The sequence below is a fragment of the Podarcis muralis genome, chromosome 4 (assembly GCF_964188315.1).
Source record: "Podarcis muralis chromosome 4, rPodMur119.hap1.1, whole genome shotgun sequence".
Taxonomy (NCBI): domain Eukaryota; kingdom Metazoa; phylum Chordata; class Lepidosauria; order Squamata; family Lacertidae; genus Podarcis; species Podarcis muralis.
The window spans coordinates 8,698,908-8,723,426 of NC_135658.1; positions in this window are offsets into that span (position 1 = coordinate 8,698,908).

Genomic DNA, 24,519 nt, shown 5'->3' on the forward strand with positions numbered 1-24,519 from the left:
ATCGTCAACAGATACAACCTTGTTTTGGGAGCAGGTTACCTGAAAGATCACTTTCTCCCATAAGTATGTACCTGCCTGGTCCTTTGATCTTCATCGGAGACCCTTCTCCAGGTGCCCCACTGAAGTTAGCCAGGTGCCCTCTAGGGCACGGGTAGGCAAACTTAGGCCCCGGGGGCCGGATCTGGCCCAATCGCCTTCTCAATCCAGCCCACGGATGGTCTGGGAATCAGCATGTTTTTACATGAGTAGAATGTGCCCTTTTATTTAAAATGCATCTCTGGGTTATTTGTGGGGCATAGGAATTTGTTCTCCCCCCCCCAAAAAAAAATATAGTCTGGCCCCCACAAGGTCTGAGGGACAGTGGACCAGCCCCCTTCTGAAAAAGTTTGCTGACCCCAGCTCTAGGGGGAAAAGACCTTTTTGGTGGTGGCACCCCATTTGCAGAATTGCTTCCCCACAGAGAAGCTCGCTAGGCATGGTGTTTTCAGCACCAGTGAAAGCCTTTTAATCCTCATGATTAAATTTCAGCGATACCTTTTTAGAAAAGGTTAGGCTGGGTGCGTGTCAGGTTTCCGTCGTGTAACGCGTTGAGATTCCCCAGAAAGCAGCACAGCGCAAAGAGGTCCCTTGCAAACCACCCCAATGACTTCTGCAGACTTGGTCGGGCTGCTTTCAATTCGAAATTAAATCCAAATATTAACATGGCCCAAAGTCATGCAGTTTAATGCACTTAACGGCACAGCTGACAGTGAACAATCGGTGACGCAAACAGCAAAATTCATCCCTGCTGATGCAAGCCGAGTGCATTATCGCCTTGCATTTCGTCCCTTGATTCAGTTTCCTACTGCCTCTAGTTGGGTGTTTTGGCACAGTTCCTTGGGAAACCGTTCCATACATTTGAGCCAGGAAGTGCCCCCTGATAATAATCCACACTCTTGTTTTCCCCCCAGGAGGCCTATATACAATGCGCTCATCCTTCGCAGGCTCAGAGGGTCTAGACTCTGCAGACTCAATGCCCACTGTTTATCTTTCCAGTGTGAAAATATGCATACCCACATTTTTAGCAAGTCCTCGGAATCTAGAGCACCCAGAGGCAGCTTCCCATGAGGTCAGATCTTACGACAATCCAAATGGGGTGGGAAGGATGTGAAGCCACAATGGGACATCAGCTTTGGCTTGTGAAGTCTCTCTCTGCTTGGCACGAGAGACTTCGTTTCGGGTGGCGCTGTGGTCTAAACCACTGAGCCTCTTGGGCTTGCCGATCGGAAGGTCGGCGGTTCGAATCCCCGCAATGGGGTAAGCTCCCGTTGCTCGGTCCCTGCTCCTGCAAACCTAGCAGTTTTAAAGCATGCCAGTGCAAGTAGATAAATAGGTACCACTGTGGCGGGAAGGTAAACGGCGTTTCTGTGCGCTCTGCTTTCCGTCACAGTGTCCCATTGAGCCAGAAGCAGTTTAGTCCTGCTGGCCACATGACCTGGAAAGCTGTCTGTGGACAAACGCCGGCTCCCTCGGCCTGAAAGCGAGATGAGCGCCACAACCCCATAGTCGCCTTTGAGTGGACTTAACGGTCCAGGGGTCCTTTACCTTTACCTCCCATGCTCAGCAATTTATAGTGACTTCAGGTCCACAGGTGTACAGAGTTTAGCCCTGGTTGATTGCTCACGTGACATACAGTGGTACCTCAGGTTACATACGCCTCAGGTTACATACACCTCAGGTTACAGACTCTGCTAACCCAGAAATAGTGCCTCAGGTTAAGAACTTTGCTTCAGGATGAGAACAGAAATTGCGCAGCAGCAGCGCAGCAGCAGGAGGCCCCATTAGCTAAAGTGGTGCTTCAGGTTAAGAACAGTTTCAGGTTAAGAACGGACCTCCGGAATGAATTAAGTACTTAACCTGAGGTACCACTGTATTCTGAAGGAGTAACAGCAATGAGGTTGCCCTGTTGTTCATCGGACAGAAGCGGGAACCTAGGCTCAAATTTACCAGCGCTTTTTGGTCCTGCAGTTTATTAAGATGCTTCTCGTGAGTGGCGCTGTGGATTAAACCACAGAGCCTAGGACTTGCCGATCAGAAGGTTGGCGGTTCGAATCCCCGCAACGGGGTGAGCTCCCATTGTTTGGTCCCTGCTCCTGCCAACCTAGCATAGAATCATAGAATCCTAGAGTTGGAATAGACCACAAGGGCCATCAAGTCCAACCCCCTGCCAAGCAGGAAACACCATCAGAGCACTCCTGACATATGGTTGTCAAGCCTCTGCTTAAAGACCTCCAAAGAAGGAGACTCCACCACACTCCTTGGCAGCAAATTCCACTGTCGAACAGCTCTTACTGTCAGGAAGTTCTTCCTAATGTTTAGGTGGAATCTTCTTTCTTGTAGTTTGGATCCATTGCTCCGTGTCCGCTTCTCTGGAGCAGCAGAAAACAACCTTTCTCCCTCCTCTATATGACATCCTTTTATATATTTGAACATGGCTATCATCTCACCCCTTAACCTCCTCTTCTCCAGGCTGAACTTGCCCAGCTCCCTTAGCCGTTCCTCATAAGGCATCGTTTCCAGGCCTTTGACCATTTTGGTTGCCCTCCTCTGGACACATTCCAGTTTGTCAGTGTCCTTCTTGAACTGTGGTGCCCAAAACTGGACACAGTACTCCAGGTGAGGTCTGACCAGAGCAGAATACAGTGGCACTATTACTTCCCTTGATCTAGATGCTATACTCCTATTGAGGCAGCCCAGAATTGCATTGGCTTTTTTAGTTGCCGCGTCACACTGTTGGCTCATGTCAAGTTTGTGGTCAACCAAGACTCCTAGATCCTTTTCACCTGTACTGCTCTCAAGCCAGGTGTTCGAAAGCACGTCAAAGTGCAAGTAGATAAATAGGTACCGCTCCGGCGGGAAGGTAAACGGCATTTCCATACGCTGCTCTGGTTCGCCAGAAGAGGCTTAGTCATGCTGGCCACATGACCCGGAAGCTGTACACCGGCTCCCTCTGCCAATAAAGCGAGATGAGCGCCGCAACCCCAGAGTCGGCCACGACTGGACCTAATGGCCAGGGGCCCCTTTACATTGACCTAGCCCTGCAAGTTTTGTATCTCCCTTTACAGCTCTGTTCCTAGGAACTTCTGATGCTTAATTCAGGGTGAACCCTGGCTCTTTAAGGAGCTTGGCGCAGCGAGATTTACAGCAGGCCTAAATGGAGAGATTGATGGATGCAGTCTGGGCCCGAGCATCGCGCAACGGCAGCCAACACACCATTAGCTCATGTTTGACGAATGGCGGCAGAAAGACCATTAGACAAGAGGGACTTCGCCAGAAGGCCATCTGTGCACTCTTTGCGGGAAGGACTTTATAAAGATTGCAGAAGGCTGTCATCTGCAATTCTTCTGAAGGGGAGCCGGGATTCGTGTTTATAGGAGAAGAGATCTTGGGCTCCGAGAGGGATGTGGCTGGGTCCCCAGAGCCTCAGGGCTGGGGAGATAAGGAGAGATGCTTCTCGGAAGAGGTGACATGAGAGAGGTTTATAAAAGGATGCGTGGCATGGGGAAAGAAAAGTACTCTCTCCCTCTTGTTTAGCTCTAGAACTCGTGGGAATCAGATGAAGATTTGGGGCAGATAAAGAAAGCACTTTTGCACACCACAGAGTGGCTGGGGAAACCCAGCCAGATTGGTGGGGTATTAATAATAATAATAATAATAATAATAATAATAATAATAATGTGTGTGTGTGTGTGTGTGTGTGTGTTTTAACGTATCATTTTCAACAGTAATTAAACATACTTTTGCATCTTATTCAATTTTTTTGACCTCCATCAATCCTGTCTGAAAATTTTCCAATCTAATCTCTCAGTCTGCATTTCTTCTCTTCGCTATTACATTTCAAACTCATAACCAATATCTCTATCTTTTTCTACTTTGTAACACTTCGTATATTTCTCCTTACAAAACTTCTTGTAGTCCTACTAGCGTAATTTGTTGATTACAGTTGCTCTTCAAATAATTCATATACTTCCTGTGACAGCAAGTTCCACAGATTTTTTTTTATAAAAAATTATTATTATTAGAATAATCATTTTTTTAAAAAAAAACAAACCTGTGGAACTCGCTGTCACAGGAGCCGGTGACGGCACACCAGCTTGGACCACTCTATTCTGCTTTGGTCAGACCACACCTGGAGTCCTGTGTCCAATAGTCCTGGGCACCACTATTTACGGAGGATGTTGACAAGCTGGAAGGTGTGCCGAGGAGGGCGACCAAGATGACCAAGGGTCTGGAAACCAAGCCTGATGAGGAACGGTTGAAGGAGCTGGGGATGTTTAGCCTGGGAAAGAGGAGACGGAGAGGAGATAGGAGAGCCATCTTCAGATATCTCATGGGTTGTCACATGGAAGAGGGAGCAAGCTTGCTTTCTCCTGCTCTGGAGGGTAGGACTTGAACTCGTGGCTTCAAATTACAAGACAGGAGATTCCAACTCAACCCCAGGAAGACCTTTCTGACAGTAAAGAGCTGTTCCAGAGATAGCCCTTTCTGCGGTTCTCAGCAGTGGCATATACTGTATTTTTCGCTCCATAAGACACACTTTTCCCCTCCTAAAACGTAAAGGGAAATGTCTGTGCGTTTTATGGAGCGAATGTGTGGTCCCTGGAGCCAAATTGCCTGGGGCAAAAAGCAGATTGCGCTTTTTTTTTTAGAAAGAGGGAAGGGAGCATTGAAACGAAGCCGCTGAGCAGCTGGTCGGCAAGCAATTGGGAGGGAGATAAGGGACGCTAGTGATAAGGGAGGCTGCCTGGGGGGGGGGGGAGTAAAAGCACATGGATCCTCAGGATTTTTGCATTGGGTCACCCCAAATTCACCATCAGATCACATAGCATGTCCATGCCTACAGCCTGCACCAAAAAAATCACACATCCACTGTTTTGTGGGGCCACAATGGCACAAAAACGTGGTTACAAAGCACGGATCCACATGGATCCTCAGGATTTTTGCATTGGGTCACCCGAAATTCACCATCAGATCACATGCCTGTGGCCACAGCATGAACCACAAAAATCATATATCCAATGTTTCGTTCAGAATATTTTTTTCTTGTTTTCCTCCTCTAAAAACTAGGTGCGTCTTATGGTCAGGTGCGTCTTATCGAACGACAAATACGGTGGCTTCCGGCAACATAGGTGGAGCATAGACATCATGACTAACAGCCATTGATAGCTCTTTCCTCATTGAACTTATCTAATTCTCTTTAAAGGTATCCATGCTGGTGTTTAAAAGTACTGTCTTGGATCTCCCAACTTCACTGGACTGAGAGAGGGAGGGAAAAAATGGGTCTCTATTTACTTTTCTTTACGCTGTGCATAATTTTATATATCTCTGCTATAATAATAATAATAATAATAATAATAATAATAATAATAATAATAATAATTTATTATTTGTGCCCCGCCCATCTGGCTGGGTTTCCCCAGCCACTCTGGGCGGCTTCCACAGAGACCAAAAATACACTAAAATGTCACACATTAAAAACTTCCCTGAACAGACCCCAGTCAAGCTTGCTAAGATCTACCATTTGCCGGACAATAAATGTTGGAAATGTAAGGAAAACGAGGGCACATTCTTTCACCTCTGGTGGACCTGCCCGAAGATTAAGGCATTCTGGGAAATGATTTATAATGAACTGAAAAAGGTATTTAAATATACCTTCCCTAAGAAACCAGAGGCCTTTCTCTTGGGTATAGTCGGCCAAGGGGTGTTAAAGAAGGATACAACTTTTTTTATGTATGCTACAACAGCAGCAAGAATACTTATCGCCAAGTACTGGAAGACACAAGACTTACCCACCTTGGAAGAATGGCAGATGAAAATGATCGACTACATGGGTCTAGCAGAGATGACGAGCAGAATCCGAAACCAGGGAAGAGAAGCAGCAGAAGAAGAATGGAAAAAATATTAAGGACTATTTAAAGAAATATTGCAAAATTAATGAAGGATAAAATGATGTTGGACTAGTGAGTAAATGGTTGCTAGCGGTAATGGTTAAGATAAACAGAATATATAAGATTAAATTAAATTAAAATATGAGAAGATTTGCTGATTAATTGGTTAGAAATTGGAATACAGAAAGGGGAAGCATGAGGAAGTCGGGGAAGTAAGGTATAAGAAAATGAGATATGAAATTATACATGTTATTTTTTTTGTCTGTTGTGATTGTATTGTTGTGTTTTGTCTTTGTTGTTATAAAAAATTCTGAATAAAAATCTAAAAAACAACAACAAAAACTTCCCTGAACACGTGCCATGTGGCCCCCTTACTCCCCTTTAAACTAAAAAGTCCCAAACCTTTCTTCATGGAGCTCCAGTCCCTCAGTCATTTTGGGTTGCCCTTTTCTGAACTTTTTCCAACTCAACTTTGAGATGAGGCGACCAGAACCGTTCACAGTACTCCAAATATGGCCACGCCACAGATTTGCATAATAATGGCCTTATGATATGGGCAGTCTTATGATATTGGCTGCCAATGCCATAATGCTATTTCCACATTAATGACCATAATGAAGGGCAGCAGCTTCCCCGAGCCCCTGAGTGGAGATTTCCTTCTGTTCCTTTGAACTGGAGATGCCGGGATTTGAACCCAGGACAATGCATGTGCTGCACTGTGAAGCCAGGGCAGGGCTCCCTGGCTGCACACATCTTTGTTTGCTATGGATACGCCTTCAGAGCTGTTTTCGGTGCTCTGAGCCTTCACAAAATGTTAGGCATGAGAAGTAACTAAGGAGTTACTTAGAAGGGAGTTGGTGCAGATAGAGCCTTAAAACACAATATTTGCACAGGTGTTTGATGCCTCCAGGCAGGACCTCTCAGCTGTCAATCCCCCCTGGAGTCTTCTCAGAGAGAGAAAGAGCGAGTCGCCTTGTTCTGCTCTCTCTGAGGAGGTGTGCATTGTTGTCTTTGAGGAGGGACACACTGTAAATAGCCATAAGGATGTGAAATCCTGATCTGTCAACCCAAAGCACACACCCACTTCTGATGAGGGCAGACTCTGCGGGTGGCAAACTCCATTAATCCAGGAGACTATGGGGTTGCGGCACTCTTCTCGCTTTCAGGCCGAGGGAGCCGGCGTTTGTCCACAGACAACTTTCCGAGTCATGTGGCCAGCAGGACTAAACCACTTCTGGTGCAACAGAACACAGTGACGGAAAGCAGAGCGCATGGAAATGCCGTTTACTGATGTTGGATTGAAGTTAAGTGGGTTTCAGCAGTAATGTTATAAAGGAATGTGCAAAAATGGATTGTTAACAGGTGATAATTTAAAGTTATAATATATTAAGATTAAAGATTAGGATAAAAACAAAGAGGGAAAGGATTTGCTGAACCAACTAATTGAACTGGAATACAAAAAAGGGAGGTGTGAGGAGGTCTGGGGAACAAGCAAATGAAAGATAAGATACGGAAAGATTGAATTGTTTTTAACTGTTTTTACTTTGTATTTTTTCTTTTTCTTTTTTCTTTTTGTAACATTTTGAAAACTTTAATAAATATCTTTTTTTTTTAAAAAAAGAAATGCCGTTTACCTTCCCGCCACAGCGGTACCTATTTATCTACTTGCGCTGGTGTGCTTTTGAACTGCTGGGTTGGCAGGAGCTGGGACAGAGCAACGGGAGCTCACCTGGTCGTGGGGGATTCAAACCCCTGACCTTCTGATCGGCAAGCCCAAGAGGCTCAGTGGTTTAGACCACAGCGCCACCCGCATCCCTAAGGGCATTAAAGGTAAAGGTAAAGGACCCGTGACAGCTAAGTCCAGTTGCAGATGACTCTGGGGTTGCAGCGCTCATCTCACTTTACAGGCCGAGGGAGCCGGCATTTGTCCACAGACAGTTTTTCCAGGTCATGTGGCCAGCATAACTAAGCTGCTTCTGTCGAAACCAGAGCAGCGCATGGAAACACTGTTTACCTTCCCACCGCAGTGGTACCTATTCATCTACTTACACTGGTGTGCTTTCGAACTGCTAGGTTGGGACAGAGGTCTGTGGAGAAAAAGGTGGGATTTGAATGCAGAGTTTGTTGCCAAAGTGGAAACTCTGGGCGCAGGTATGCCTTTGAGCTCTCCACCCTGGCATGCATAAGGTCTCAAAGCTGCTTAAAGCTTGATTGGAAGGTTACCATATGGGGTGGGATTGTAGTAAAATTTAAAAAAATTGGGAAATGATATACAATGAGTTGAAGAAAATGTTCCAACTAAAAAAGCCCGAAGTATTTCTGTTAGGGATTGTAGGAAAAGACCTGCCAAGGAAATTGAAGAATATTTTCATGTATGCGACAACGGCGGCAAGAGTCTTAATAGCACAAGGATGGAAGAATGAGGAAACCCCGACTAAAGAACCACGGCAAGAGAAATTGATGGACTATGCAGAACTGGCAAAACTGACACACAAACTGCGTGATAAGGACAACTGTGACTTTAAAGAAGAATGGGAACCTTTTACAAAGTATTTAAAGAAACAACAAACTGAACTGGACTCCTTGGCAGGTTTTGAAGAAACATACACAAATTTATTATTGGCAACATACAGATAGATAAATTAAGGATCTTTACAATTTTACAATATGCAGAGATTAACACGTGCTGAAAAACCATAGAGGAGCTGAGGGAAGTGTGGGGGTGGAGTGGGGGGGGTTCTGGTTTGGGGAGGGGGGGCAAGGGAGGGAATGAGGATTATATGTTTTTGATAAATTGTTATGTTGAAATTCTTAGTAATTTTTTTTTTAAAAAAAAGCTTGATTGGAAGGAGAACTTGTTCACCACAGCCCTGAGCAAAGCTGAGCTAAAAACAGGAGGCTGGGGTTTCACAAACACTTTTGTCCATGCGCTCTCTGTGGGGCTGCCCCAGAGGCTGTTTTGGAAGCTGCACCTTGCGCAAAACACGGTGGCGTGACTTGGCTGCACACCGGGGCAGGAGCGTGTCAACGTGGCAGCCCCCCTGTTGGAAGAATTGCGCCGCCTGCCAACTAGCTGCTGGGCTAACATACCAACGAAAATAGGGACATCTTATTCTGCACCAGGAAGTTCCTCCCATGTGTCGGGCTTCAGGGAATCTGACCCCCCCCTCCCTCACAGTAATGGAAAGACAAGAAGTTCTTACCAAGGTATTTTATTCAACATTCACAGAGAGAGAGAGAGAGAGAGAGAGAGAGAGAGAGATATGTAGAAATGTCGTCTCTCTTGGATAATGGCGTTGGTCAGAATAGAGTCCCTGTTGCGATGTGTCCAAGGGAAACGGGGGCATTTGGCAGTCCCCCAGCTGGCTCCAGCCCACCGGCCGGTAGCTGGGCGATCTCTGGTTCTCGGAACAGCATCAAACAGCGACCCGCAGCTTCAGAACTCTTCAGAAGCTGGAGCAGCCTCTAATCAGCAGAGTAATTAACTCTTCACGACAGAAGGGTGGACACAGGCATATGTAAAGCATATTTACAAGCAGTTTATTCAGCATAGATCAAGACAAAGAAAAACATGTCTGCTCTCCTTCATGTCTAAGAGCAGGAAGCATGAGGCAAAAGCTATACACAAACGGAAGTTCCCAGCAAGCTGTGCTGGAATGTAAACAGACATGTGACACACAGCAATCCACATATCTGTTCCTCTTAGGGTGGAATGGAGCATCAATATCCTAACATTCCCATCCCCTCCGTCTCTCCTATTGTACGTCATCCCTACGTTGCCTGATCTGTACTTTCTGCCTCTGAGCTTTCTGTTCTCCTACTTTCAATGCCCGCCGAGGTCTGGGAGAGGAGGGGTCAGGAATGCTTTCCAAGGACACTGAGTCTGTTACCTGTCTCTCCCCTGGCGCTGCTTCTTCTTCCTGCTCCTCTTCCAATATTTCCCAGCTTCTCCCCTCTGCAGCCTCTGAACTATGACCTTCTGCAAAGCACTGTTGCAAATCTATACTGTCTCCCTCTTCTGTGGGAAGTGCAGTAAGGGGGACGGTGGTCTCCCCCATTGCTCCTCAGCCCAGTCCCTGGCACCACGCTTGACCTCCTGCAGACGTAAGTGTGATATACACATCTACATTGGTCACCCTCAGGCAGTTACAACCTCTCCGCCTAACCTATCTCACAGGGTTTTTGCAATAATAATAATAATAATAATAATAATAATAATAATAATAATAATAGTAATTTATTTTATTTGTACCCCACCCATCTGACTGGGTTGCCCCAGCCACAACAGGGGCATTAATAATAATAATAATAATAATAATAATAATAATAATAATAATAATAATTTATATCCCGCCCTCCCCAGCTAAGACTGGGTTCAGGGCCGCTAACACCAGGTAAAAACAATTGACTAAAATACAACTTAAAAACAAGAATAAGTACAACATTAAAATGCAGCCTCATCTCAGTAGAAACTCAAATCAAAAACTTTTTGGGGATGAAAATGTCAAATCTTCACCAAGGCCAACATAACACACAATGGATACGAACTTAATTCATTCTGGGGGTCCATTCGCACCCTGAAAATTACGAAAATAGAGGTGCGCTTCTGCGCATGCACGCAGCATGATTGAGCGCATCTGTGCATGTGCACGGCATGATTGAGCGCTTCTGCGCATGCATGTGGCGCAATTGAGCGCTTCTGTGTATGCACAAGGGCACAGAGTGCTTCTGCGCATGCGGCGAAACTCAGAAATATACACTTCTGGGTTTGCCATGGCCATAACCGGAAGATTCCATATCCAGAGGGATACGTAAGTAGAGGTACGACTGTATATAAAAACACAATAAAACAGTGCACATTAAAAAGCTTCCCTACACAGGGCTGCCTTTCTAGAATCATAGAGTTGCAGGGCTGGAAGGGACCCCGGGGATCATCTGGTTCAACCCCCCGTGATGCAGAAATATGCAGCTGTCCCATAGGGCAGTGTTCCCCAACCTTGGGCCTCCAGCTGTTTTTGGACTACAACTCCCATCATCCCTCGCTAGCAAGACCAGTGGTCAAGGATGATGGGAATTGTAGTCCAAAAACAGCTGGAGGCCCAAGGTTGGGGAACACTGCCATAGGGAATCGAACCTGCAACCTGGGCATTATCAGCACCACGCTCTAACCATCAAGCATTTTAGCTTCAGGTGTCCTCTGAATGTAATATAGTTACTCATCTCCTTGACATCTGATGGGAGGGTGTTCCATATTTCTAGGCCACTCCATGGATTTCAGGGGGGCCACGAGGTGTCCTGAGCTATTCCTAGCTGTTTGCAACTATTTCAAGGAGTTTTGGGACCGACAGATACCCCTTCTCTTATCCTTTCATGGGGCCCCTAGCAGAGAGCCTTCCTTCCTTCCTTCCTTCCTTCCTTCCTTCCTTCCTTCCTTCCTTCCTTCCTTCCTTCCTTCCTTCCACCTCTCAAATAGCTGAGAGGCTTCCTCCTTCATCTGACCCTTGCCAAGGGAGATTTCTGCCTCCTTCCATGTTGCAGAGATGCTCGTCTGCTCTAGAACTGAGCCAGCGAGGGACCCTTTCAGCACACAATTTGGCTGAATGCCGGGACATGCCCTTGCCCCGACGTTTTGTGCCCTGGTCGCTGCTCATCCATCATCTATCACAGACGTTGTCGGAGGCCTTGGGAATTTCTGGGAGTGGAATTGCCACTCGGGTGGGTGCTGTGCGGCTGGTGTTTGGCAAAAGTGATTCACATCCCTTTCCCAAACGGGCAGAGATGTGCTTTTCTTCCTGAACTTCTCATTGTTTGTCGCTAGGATGCTTGACCCTCAAAGCTTGTTCCCAGACAAGGAGGCAATTCTGGTATTTGCAGACAGTCAAGGCAAAGTTCCAAATTTGTTAGACACAAAGTATGGGCATTTCCAGAAGTTCTGCTCTTTCACATGTATGCTTTCCAAATCAAGTGGTCTCCAACATCAGGAGATGAGGCCACAGTGTCCGTCTGCTGTTTTGGTAGAAACAGGCTCTGGCTTGTTATTCCCTACATCTAAGAAGGTACCCAGGTCGAAGTTGTTAATCAGGGTCTGAACCAGCTCTGGGTCTTGTCAGCGTAGCTTCTCAACTTTATAGCACTGGGGGGCAGGGGAGAGATTCCTCTCTCTGTGCTCCTCCCAGCAGTCATCCTTCATGTCTTCTTCTTCGGCAATCACTCGTAGCCGAGTAAGATTGTCTTCCATAAACACGGTTTTAACAGTGAGTCCGTAAGTGACTGTGGAGGCCAATTCTGGATCCACACGTCCTTCCACAGTGGGGACATTGGTTTCCGGGTGGGAGTTGATAACGGTGTGGATTTGCCAAGCGTGCCTTCCTCTTAGCACATTTCTCCTGCGTCCTGAGTTCGAGTGTCTTCAAAGCCCATGACACCTTTGGGAAAGGCTGTTCTCCAACTGGAGCGCTCGCAGGCCAGTGTTTCCCAATTGTCAGTGCTTATACTACATTTTTAAAGATTTGCCTTGAGACAGACTTTAAACTTCTTTTGTTGACCACCAGCATTACACTTTCCATTTTTAAGTTCGGAATAGAGTAGTTGCTTTGGAAGACGATCATCAGGCATCCGCACGACTGACCAGTCCAACGAAGTTGATGTTGAAGAATCATTGCTTCGACACAGGTGATCTTTGCTTCTTCCAGTACACTGGAATTAGTTTCCGTCTTCCCAAGTGATGTGTAAAAAATTTCAGAGACGCCGTTGATGGAATCTTTCGAGGAATTGGAGATGGCATTTATAAGTGGTCCATGTTTCACAAGCATACAGTAAGATTGGTGGTACAATAGCTTTGTAAACAAGCATTTTGGTTTCCCTGAGAATGTCTTGACCCTTCATGTCACATTTTGCAGACATCTTTGTAGCGCAGCTACATCTTTGTAGCTAGCTTCCCACAGAGAACGTCCTTGGGGATCCCGCCATCTAACATTCTGTGGCCATGACCAAGCCAGCAGGAATGTGGGCTTGGGAGAGCACACCTTTGCTTGAGACTCTCTCCTGGCATGTGATGCCTAAAATCTGCCTGATGCAGCACATCTGCAAGGCATTGAGGCGTTGCTCCTGACAGGTGTACATTGCCCAGTTTTGCCTAATAGACACATTCATTGCAAAGCATATTTTCCCAATATGATTAATTTCTCTCTCTTACTTTTCCGAATGCATTTTTATACACACGGCTGGGAAACCGCATTGCAGAATTCAGAGAAGTGTGAATGCTGAACGATGGCTGTGTTTTGGTTTGCATATGCGGGTGGCGCTGTGGGTTAAACCACAGAGCCTAGGACTTGCCGATCAGAAGGTCAGCGGTTCGAATCCCTGCGACAGGGTGAGCCCCGGTTGCTCGGTCCCTGCTCCTGCCAACCTAGCAGTTCAAAAGCACGTCAAAGTGCAAGTAGATAAATAGGTACAGCTCGAGCAGGAAGGTAAACAGTGTTTCCATGCACTGCTCTGGTTCGCCAGAAGCGGATTAGTCATGCTGGCCACATGACCCGGAAGATGAATGCCAGCTCCCTCGGCCAATAAAGTGAGATGAGCGCCACAACCCCAGAGTCGGCCACGACTGGACCTAATGGTCAGGGGTCCCTTTGCCTTTATTGTTTCAGAAGGCACAGATTTAGGTAGATTCACTTTTAAATGCAATTGGAATCAATTTTTTGCCCCATTCCTATAATCTCATCCCTGCCTGGAGACTCCAGAGATTAAATTTGGGGTTTTCTCTGGGTAAAATGTGCTCCACCATTGAGCTAGAAACTTTCTCCCCTAACAACCCTGGACAGAAGGTATTATTTCCTCTTGTCTCGAGTGGGTAAAGGATATGCCATTGTCAGCAAAACCTCCAAATGTTTAGCAGTTTTTGAAGTGTCAGATATTGGAATGGATGAAATGGAAAGCCTCAAATAAAACTGGCATGTTGCATGATAGAACAGTTACGATTCAGCTGTTGCAGCATCTGATATTTCATCTTCTAATGTATGCTTTAGTTGATGCTATTGGTCTTCGTAGATGGGGTTCTATCAGCAATAAACAATTTCATGTGGATTTGCTAGAATCAATTCATTGCTCGTAGTTCTCTTAGTTTTCCAGATGAGCTTGCTGGAACAGCCACTACTCTTCCCAAACCCTTGGGCTATTTCTTTGACTTTCGTTTCCTTTCAAATCCTGAATTTTTTGAGGAGATCTGAAAGGAGAGCTGCTCATTTGCTTTGCAGTTGTTTCCAAACTGCAATATTTTGCCGACTTCCTTAGGTGCCTTACTTTTCAGTTTGAACCCATCTTTTCTCATGAATGGATCGATGAGCTCTCCTGCAAATGAAATTGCCGTTTCCCAGACACCTGGATACTCATTTCCATCCACTTCTGACCCAGGTAAGTATTCTTTGCCTAGTCTGATTCTGTAGGTCCAAAGCTGATATTGTTTCAGCTTTATCTTGTGGATATATTTTGTAGGACATTCATGATGGATCCCTTGACCACTCTGCGTAACGATTCCTCATGTTGCAAGTCAAGACAGGGTGAGAAATGTCCTGTAATGCTGTTATCAAGGACCCTCCCACTAGCAGTTCTTTAAACGCTAATGCCAGAGGGTCTGGAAGTCCTTTCTTATCTGAAAAGATAAACTTAAGCTTAAGATAGAGGAATATACAGTCATCATGACTAGAAACCATTGACTGCTGTATTAATGCTTTCCATCTTCCGAACGAATGTGGGGCTCGGGATACAGTGGTACCTTGGTTCTCAAACTTTCCCATAGAAAGCAGTGTGCTTTCCCATAGAAAGCAATGCAAAACAGATTAATCCATGCCAGACTTTTAAAAACAACCCCTAAAACAGCAATTTAACATGAATTTTACTGTCTAACGAGACAATTGATCCATAAAACGAAAGCAATAAACAACGTACAATGGACGCTTGGGTTGCGAACGTGATCCGTGCAGGAGGCACGTTCGCAACCTGCAGCGTTCACAATCTGCAGTGCTGCGTCTGCACACACTCGGGTTGCAATTCAGCACTTCTGCGCATGCGCAAAGTGCGATTTAGCGCTTCTGCGCATGCGTGACTACCAAAACCCGGAAGTAACCTGTTCTGGTACTTCCAGGTTTCGGTGAGTCCGTAACCCAAAAAAATGCAAACTGAAGCGTCCGTAACCTGAGGTATGACTGTACTGCAGCCACACAATCAATTAGTCAGTAGCTGAACTAGGTTCCACACAGTCACAAAAACAAAACAAAAAGAGCCGCAAAAGCAAAAACGCAAAATAAATAGCAAAAACAGACAGACCTCAGGGTAACACTCAAAATGGAAGTGTGGCACTCAAAACGGAGCATGTTCGGCTTCCGAAAAAAGTTCGCAAACCGGAACACTTCCTTCCGGGTTTGCAGTGTTTGGGTTCCAAGGCGTTTGAGAACCAAGGTACCACTGTACACTAATCCACCAGATTTCACTCTTGAATATTAGAAACATACTTTGCAGGACAAGGCATCGGACTTCCCATACCCCAACCCATATAAATAAGAGACCAAAGAGACTGGGTTTGGGGTAAAAACAGGCCACAACTTTATTGAATACAGATGAAAGAGGTCTGGCTTGGCAATGTGGCAATCGAAATACTTCGACCAGCCGAGAAGCCCATTTTTGCATTCAGTGCAGTGGTATATAAATTCATAATGAATAGTAATAATGATAATCAGTAATCTCGAAAGGATTTCTGACTCAAGTTATTAAGACTGACAAGTGTCCCAGATTGACTGGCTGATTAAAGTTAAGTAACTTCAGTCTAGAGAGCTTTATGATTTAATCAAACTGAAACGCAGACGCAAAACCTGTTTCATTCCATTAGACTTTTTGGACAGCTTGTTTGGCAGCCTTTGTAGAAAAGGAGCACTCTAGACAATCAGGATTCCTGCTGAAAGATTATTGTCTTGGAATTTTTACAGATGGGGCATAAAATAAAAATACAACAACTTTGGACCCATTCCAAAGCTTTAATAATTTCAGCTTTCTTGCCAGCATACTGAAACAGAACCCACAAAAGAGGGTGTGATCCTAAAAGGGGATATCATCTGCTTAGGCAGAAATACAACAGGTTTAGCCCAGTCTGAAATTGGGATGCAGAGCCAGGGATAATTGGTGGAAAAGAAGGCAGGGGGAAAAATAGCAAGCAACTAACCCTGCCTACCTCTCTCAAAATCATTCAAATGGCACCAGGTGCGAGGCAGGTAGGTGAGGCTGGCTAAATATGGACATGTGGTCCAGATTGCTTTTTTTGGTAGACCTTATTTGGACGGCGGTTCGAATCCCCATGACGGGGTGAGCTCCCGTTGCTCGGTCCCAGCTCCTGCCAACCTAGCAGTTCAAAAGCACGTCAAAGTGCAAGTAGATAAATAGGTACCACTCCGGCGGGAAGGTAAATGGCGTTTCCGTGCACTGCTCTGGTTCGCCAGAAGCGGCTTAGTCATGCTGGCCACACGACCTGGAAGCTGTACGCCGGCTCCCTCGGCCAATAAAGCGAGATGAGCGCGCAACCCCAGAGTCGGCCATGACTGGACCTAATGGTCCCTTTACCTTTACCATTTGGCCCAAAGGTCTGGTTTTCCTCACCTGCATCTCTCTCCAGAGTTGCAGGTGGGGCCTTTGACTGTGTACACACCCTACGTTTGAAGCTCATGACTTCTCCTAAAGAATCGTGGGAGTTGTAGTTCTTTAAGGACACTGGGAACTGTAGGTCCGTGAGGAATAAACTACAGTTCCCATGATTCTTTGCAGGGAGTCATGTGCTTCGAATCGTATGGGGTTTGGGTGCTTTTTTGTGATGGTACTCATCCATACAAAATACCATCACTATTTTATTTTTGGCTGCCCATGGCAGCAATTTTGGTTTGTTTTTGTTTTTTTAAAAATAATTTTTATTGATTTTAACATATAAATTATAAAATGTACCACACAACTTATCACTTATACAGTCTTTTTAGACTTCCATCAGCACCTCTGATGATCCACCGTTTTAACCGCTTCTTATGCATTTCTTGACTTTATATTGCCTTTACATCTCTTAACAAACCATCCTTCCCCTTCTCCATTTTTGCAATACTTCCAATAATACCCCTCACAAAACTTCTTGCAAACCTACAAACGTCGTCTGATCTTCACAAATACTTTTCAAATAGTCCATAAATCTACACCAGTCTTCCGTGAATTTCTGGTCCCGCCGGTTTCGATTCCTTCCTGTTAGTTTATCTAGTTCTGCATAGTCCATTAACTTCATCCTCCATTCTTCAATCGTCGGTAATTCTTCTTGCTTCCATTTTTCGGCCAGTAATATTTTTGCTGCTGTTATTGCATATATATAAAAAGCTTATATTCCTTTGTATTTATATCATTCCCAACAATGCCCAGTAAAAATGCTTCTGGTGGCAGAAATTTTGGTTTGGGGGGGGGGAACGACAAAAAAATGGGGGGGGGGTCGAGTTTTGGTTTTTGGGGGAGTGAGAAATGTCCCTATTTTCACCCGAGGAATGCTGGAGGGTATAGGAGCATAGGAGCGTTCGTCTTGCAGAGAGAAAGAGCCATGATCAAATCCATGTGGGTCACGGGTCTCTCTCTGTCCTTGGCAATGGAGACGATAGCTGACTTGTGCAACGCAAATGGCATTTTCCTTATCAGTTCTCTTCTGCCTGCGCTGCTGAGATCTTCCCCATATTTCCCCCTTTATCTCCTTTCTTATGACTTGCTCTGACACAGCCTGTGGAGCGGCGTGCGCACGACAACGGAGAGGTGCCTTATCTTTCTATCTGCAGCCACATGCAAATATTATTGGCCAGGGTTACTCGTCAGCAAAGATGTTTAAGGCTTGCTGTGAATCACCGTGGCAGAGAAACAAAAGCACGATGGACGCTATCTTAACTGCAACAACCTTCATTGTCAACAAGGCATCATCACCACCCCAAAGCGGTGTAGTGGTTAGAGTATCAGACTAAGGTCGGGGTTCGAATCCTGGCTGAGCAATGAAGCTCACTCGCTAGGTAACCTTAGGCCAATCGCTGCCACTCAGCCAAACCTACTTATCAAGGTGGTTTTGAGGATTAAAATGGAAGCCTTGAGCTCTTGAAGGAAAGGATATAAATTTAATAAATTTAATAAATTATTATTATTTAATATTTAATGCTGTATTGTTTTTAACACTCGATTGGGAGCCGCCCAGAGTGGCTGGGGAAACTCAGCCACATGGGCAGGGTATAAATAAATTATTATTATTATTATTATTATTATTATTATTATTATTATTATTAAGCAAATAAACTATGGATAAACAAGGTTCATTTAACCCAGGGGTCAGCAGACTTTTTCAGCAGGCGGCCGGTCCACTGTCTCTCAGACCTTGTGGGGGGCTGGACTATATTTTTTTTGGGAAAGAACAAATTCCTAAACTCTCAAAATAACCCAGAGATGCATTTTAAAGAAAAGCACACATTTTACTCATGTATAAACACGCTGATTCCTGGACCGGATTTAGAAGGCGATTGGGCTGGATCCGGCCCCCGGGCCTTAGTTTGCCCACCCATGATTTAACCATTTATATTCTTTTTTGGAACTGTTCACTGGCGAATAAGTTTAAGGTGTGCGATGAATAATTTTAGCATTTTCATTTGTTAATTCATAATAAAACAAAGATGCAGTAAATATGACCATAACTTCTGCATGTTGGATGGCAGTGCCACGGTTAAGTGCCAAGGATGGAAATAGCCTTAGGACAGTGGACCGTCTTCCCAAAAAGGTCAGAGATACCTCCATAAGATCAGAATCCTGCACCTCCGCTTATTGTGGTGCTTATTCTGGGATGGGTGCTCTTCCGACGTGCAAATTTTTGGCAGCATTCACACGAGGTCATTGGTATCAAAATGCCACTCCATCTTTCCATCCTACCTGTTCAGTCCAGATCTGACCTTTCTGGGGAAGCCCCAGTGTTGCATAAAATCGCTCCTACCATAGAATCATTGGGGTGGAAGGCTCACCTGGTCCATAAATCTAAGGAAAGCAAGTGTTGGAAATGTAAAATCACAGAAGGGACATTTTTCCATATGTGGTGGGATTGTAAAATTGTAAAGGAATATTGGGAAATGATTTATAACAAAATGGAGAAGATGTTTAAAATAACCTTTGTTTAAAAAACCAGAAGCTTTCCTATTAGGCATTATAGGAGCGGACTTACCAAAATCACGGAAGAACAGCCGCATGGACATTATCAGCACAATATTGGAAAGAAGAAAGTGTCCCAGCTAAAAATGATTGGCAAGTTAAATTAATGGAATATGCTGAAATGGCAAAACTGGCAATAAAACTAAGAAGAAGAGATGACAACAAATTCAAGGAAGAATGGAAGTTGCTTATTGCATATATACAGAAACATTGTACACAGGTAAATACATTAGCAAGGTTTTAAGATTACTTGTATGTTTGTTATGATTGGACAATAGGTAATTTAAATAAGATTTTAAACTGACAATGGACATAGAGTATATTGATAAACAATGGAAACAAGGAAGGGACTAGAGGGAAGTCAATGTGTTTTGTTTTTGTTTTGTTGTTATTGTTGTTATTTTTTGTTATCTTTGGAAAATAAAAAATTGTTAATAATTTTAAAAGGCAGCGTATGATGGACTATGTGGAACTGGCGATGCTGACTGGGAAAATCCGAAACCAGCGCAATCAAGCTTTTCAAAAAGCCTGGAATAAATTTGTACAATAGTTGAAGGATCACTGTAAGCAATTAACGACACTAGCAGGGTTGTAAGAAGCCTTGCAATGATCGTGGTTATTACCTTTTTATACTTACATAAGAAGTGAGGTAAGTTGATCGAGAGAAATGTAAAATGGAAGATGTATAAATGTTAGGATATAAAAGATGAACTTTGAAAGACATGAGGCAGGAGGGAGAGAAGTCGACAGGCTCTTGTGAGCAAAAAGCAGCGAGGACAACAAGATTGTGTTTAAATTTTGAAAATGGAAATGCAATAAAAATATTATATCTATGTTATGTACTGAGTTGAATAGGATTAAACCACGAAGCCTAGAACTTGCCGATCAGAAGGTCGGCGGGTCGAATCCCCGCGACAGGGTGAGCTCCCGTTGCTCAGTCCCTGCTCCTGCCAACCTAGCAGTTCGAAAGCACGCCAGTGCAAGTAGATAAACAGGTACCACTCTGGCAGTGTTGTGTACTGAGTTGAATAGGATCTAAAAGGCAGCAGTCTGATTGGTCCTACAACAATAGGATTCAGAATACAGCAGTCTGATTGGTCCTAGAACAATAGGATTCAGAATGCAGCAGTCTGCTTGGTCCTAGAACAATAGGACCCAGAATGCAGCAGTCTGATTGGTCCACAGGAGCCACCCAATCCAGCTCCAGGTGGAAGTGAATCCGCAACCTGATTGGCCTACTGGAGAATCCCGGAATGAGCCAATCACGTGGGGCCCATGGTGTAAATAATGTATATAAAGCAGACATTCTGGGGGAACTTCCATTCCTCCCCACCACTATGAGCTGAATAAAGAGCATGAAATCCACTCTCGACTCCAAGTATATTTCAATATTTAAAAAGTCCAGCGTGCAGGTTGACCTGCTTCTTCTCGCAAAGACACCCGTGAGTAATGCAGCCTGTTTTGCAGGCTTCCTTTGGGCAAACACAGACACATCCTGCTGAGTCTTCTGGCAGCAAAAGGCCACTTCCTCTGGTCATTGTCTTTGCTATTTCTACAGCTTCCGCCTAGCCCAGAAATCAAATATTGGAAACCAGAAATTGGCTATCTTTAGACCTCGTGGCCTTTTCACCCAACAGAGTTCTGGTTGAATTTTCGTCTGCTTAAACAACAAGAGCAGCGCAAGAGTTCCTGTCAATATTTTCGTCTACGAGGCAAGGAGAACGTCAGGAACCGCCAGGACCAGGGAATTTGTGTCTGGCCAGCTCATCTGCGGAGGTTCAGAAAGTTGCCTGGGTCGTGATGGGTTTTCAGTTTGCCAAACACCATAGCTCAGCTGTGGAGAACCTACTCTGAACCTTGAGGGTCCCAGGTTAAATTTCTGGCATCTCCTGTTAAAATTATAAGGTTGCCAGTGATGGGAAAGATATGTTGCTGAATGAATTTTATTATTTCGATCACAGACCAGTTCCAGACCACATATAATATCAAGGAAGTCATAAAACATGATAGGGATACATTTGAAGATATGTTGCTGTTTTTCTCCTTAAGGTTCTGGATAGCCATAGAGATCGCCAACCTTTTTGACCCAAGCGGGCACATTCAGGCATAGCTGTCAACTTACAGATTTGAAAATAAGCGACCAGCAGCCTCGAGAATAAGGGATCAGCAGCCAAAATAAGGGATCAACAATTACTTTGATAAAATACATATTTTGTTGTGTGCAAATGGCTTTGGATACCTATTAGGTCCATAAATTACCATCTAGCATATATTCAACACAAAAAACAGTAACAATTTGTTGTTGACAAAGCACAGCTGGACACAGAAAGGGCCCCATTACCCTCAGTAGCTTATTTAAGGGACATCATCAATAAGGGACAGCAGCGGAACATGGCGCTGATATAAGGGACTGTCCTGCCAAATAAGGGACGCTTGACAGCTATGCATTCAGGATGCTGAGAAAATGCCGCGGGCGCCAGTAACAAAATGGCCGCCGCAGGGAAGCATAACGCAAAATGGCTGCCACACCTTATAAGAGCTGAGGGTCACAAAAAGATGTGGGCATGTTCTCCCCTCATCTATGGGGTGGGTGGGGGAGAAATATACCCGTTGTTGTGACGTGGGGTTTGTGATTTCAGCTCTCTTGACATAATATGCTGGAGTCAGTTCTCTAGTAACACTTCTTTATTAAAGCAAACAAGACTGAGACTTGAGGAGGGGAGAGCTACATTTATAGGGACAGGGAACTAGCTAGAAAGGATACATTTCGGAGGGAACAATATCAGGCAATCACAGTCCTGCCTTTTGGAGGGAACCAATAAGACAGAGGATCCAAATACAGCAGCTTAAATGAACCAATAGTAGCTGTACCCTCTGGAACCAAAGGGCAGTTACTTTACCCTAATGCAAATACAGACAATAATAATACAGATATAAAATCATTTGACTCAATACACAACACCCACACTAGCTATTACCGCATTCAATCACAGAAAGAAGTTCTTTCCACCTCTCTTCTCCTCAGACTGTTTAAGGGGCATGTATAAGGGGAACCAGTGCAAATGGGAACATGCATTGTGGAGGTTGAAGGGAAAGTTTACTTAGACTTTTCTTTCTCTCTCTTTTTGTATAAATTTTATTCAGTTTTTCTATTTCACATTTTAGAATATTCATTTGAACAACCTTAAAATATCACTGACTTCCCTTCTTCTCTTTCCATGGTTCATTTTGCATGCCATACATCCCTGCATATTTTATATGAACTAAACCATTCAGTATTCCAGTTTTACATCCATCAAAACTTATTTACGCTGTTAAATTTATCTTAATGCTGCCAGTGTTTTTAAATGTACACAATTCTCACCCGTATAGTCATTAAACAATTTCCAGTCTTCTCTAAACATACGTTCTTCTTGTTCTCTTATTCTATAAGTTAAGTCTGCAAGCTGCACGTATTCCACCAGTTTAAGTTGCCATTCTTCTTTAGCTGGGACCTCGTTTGCTTTCCATTTTGGGGCTTACAAAACATGGGCCGCAGTAGTGACATACATAAATAACCTTTTTTTTGACACCTGGGAATTTGAATCTGAATTATCCCCAACAGAAAGGACTCTGGTATTTTTGGGGGAAAGTACTATGAAACTTTGTTTGTTTGTTTAGTTGTTTAGTTGTGTCCAACTCTTTGTGGCCCCCTGGACCAGAGCACGCCAGGCACTCCTGTCTTCCACTGCCTCCCGCAGTTTGGTCAAACTCATGCTGGTAGCTTCGAGAACACTGTCCATCCATCTCATTCTCTGTCATCCCCTTCTCCTTGTGCCCTCCATCTTTCCCAACATCAGGGTCTTTTCCAGGAAGTCTTCTCTTCTCATGAGGTGGCCAAAATCTTGGAGCCTCAGCTTCAGGATCTGTCCTTCCAGTGAGCACTCAGTGCTGATTCCCTTAAGAATGGATAGGTTTGATCTTCTTGCAGTCCATGGGACTCTCAAGAGTCTCCTCCAGCACCAGAATTCAAAAGCATCAATTCTTCAGCGATCAGCCTTCTTTATGGTCCAGCTCTCACTTCCATACATCACTACTGGGAAAACCATGGCTTTAACTATACGGACCTTTATTGTCTCTGCTTTTTAAGATGCTGTCTTATGACTATGAAACTCCCCCCCCAATTCAATATAAATTATTTCCCACTGCTTTTTTACCCTTTTAAGAGTGCACCACGTATGATAGAACGTACCCTCAGCCTCGTTGCATCTCCAGCACTTAACTGATTCAGTCTTATACATTTTAGCATGTCTACTCAGAGTTAAACACCATCTGTAAATCATTTTTTTCAGGTAGTTCTCTTTCAAGGATTAACATGTTGTGAACTTTGTTAAGTTGTGGGTGAACATATCAGACGACACAGCGATTCTTCAAATAGCTCTTGTTTAGTCACAGGCCAGAACAGAACTGAACTGAAGGGTTCAGTCAGCCTGCTTATATAGAGCTCCAGTACAACTGCAACAATTTTCTAAAACTATCCAATCACTGAACGTCACTTTCGATCCCTTATTTGCATAACTATCTACAGTATCCCCCTGCTGGCCCTCTGCCTGGTTCCCTGTAGCTTTGTTTCCCACAGTGAGGGAATCTCCAGAAGGCCCTCGGCGCTGGACCTCAGCGTCCGGGCAGAACGATGGGGGTGGAGATGCTCCTTCAGGTATACTGGGCCGAGGCCGTTTAGGGCTTTAAAGGTCAACACCAGCACTTTGAATTGTGCTCGGAAACGTACTGGGAGCCAATGTAGGTCTTTCAAGACCGGTGTTATGTGGTCTCGGCGGCCGCCCCCAGTCACCAGTCTAGCTGCCGCATTCTGGATTAGCTGTAGTTTCCGAGTCACCTTCAAAGGTAGCCCCACATAGAGCACATTGCAGTAGTCCAAGCGGGAGATAACTAGAGCATGCACCACTCTGGCGAGACAGTCTGTGGGCAGGTAGGGTCTCAGCCTGCGTACCTGGTGGAGTTGGTAGACAGCTGCCCTGGACACAGAATTGACCTGTGCCTCCATGGACAGCTGTGAGTCCAAAATGACTCCCAGGCTACGCACCTGGTCCTTCAGGGGCACAGTTACCCTATTCAGGACCAGGGAGTCCTCCACACCAGCCCGCCCCCTGTCCCCCAAAAACAGTACTTCTGTCTTGTCAGGATTCAACTTCAATCCATTAGCCGCCATCCATCCTCCAACCGCCTCCAGACACTCACACAGGACCTTCACTGCCTTCACTGGTTCTGATTTAAAAGAGAGGTAGAGCTGGGTATCATCTGCATATTGATGGACACCCAGTCCAAACCCCCTGATGATCTCTCCCAGCGGCTT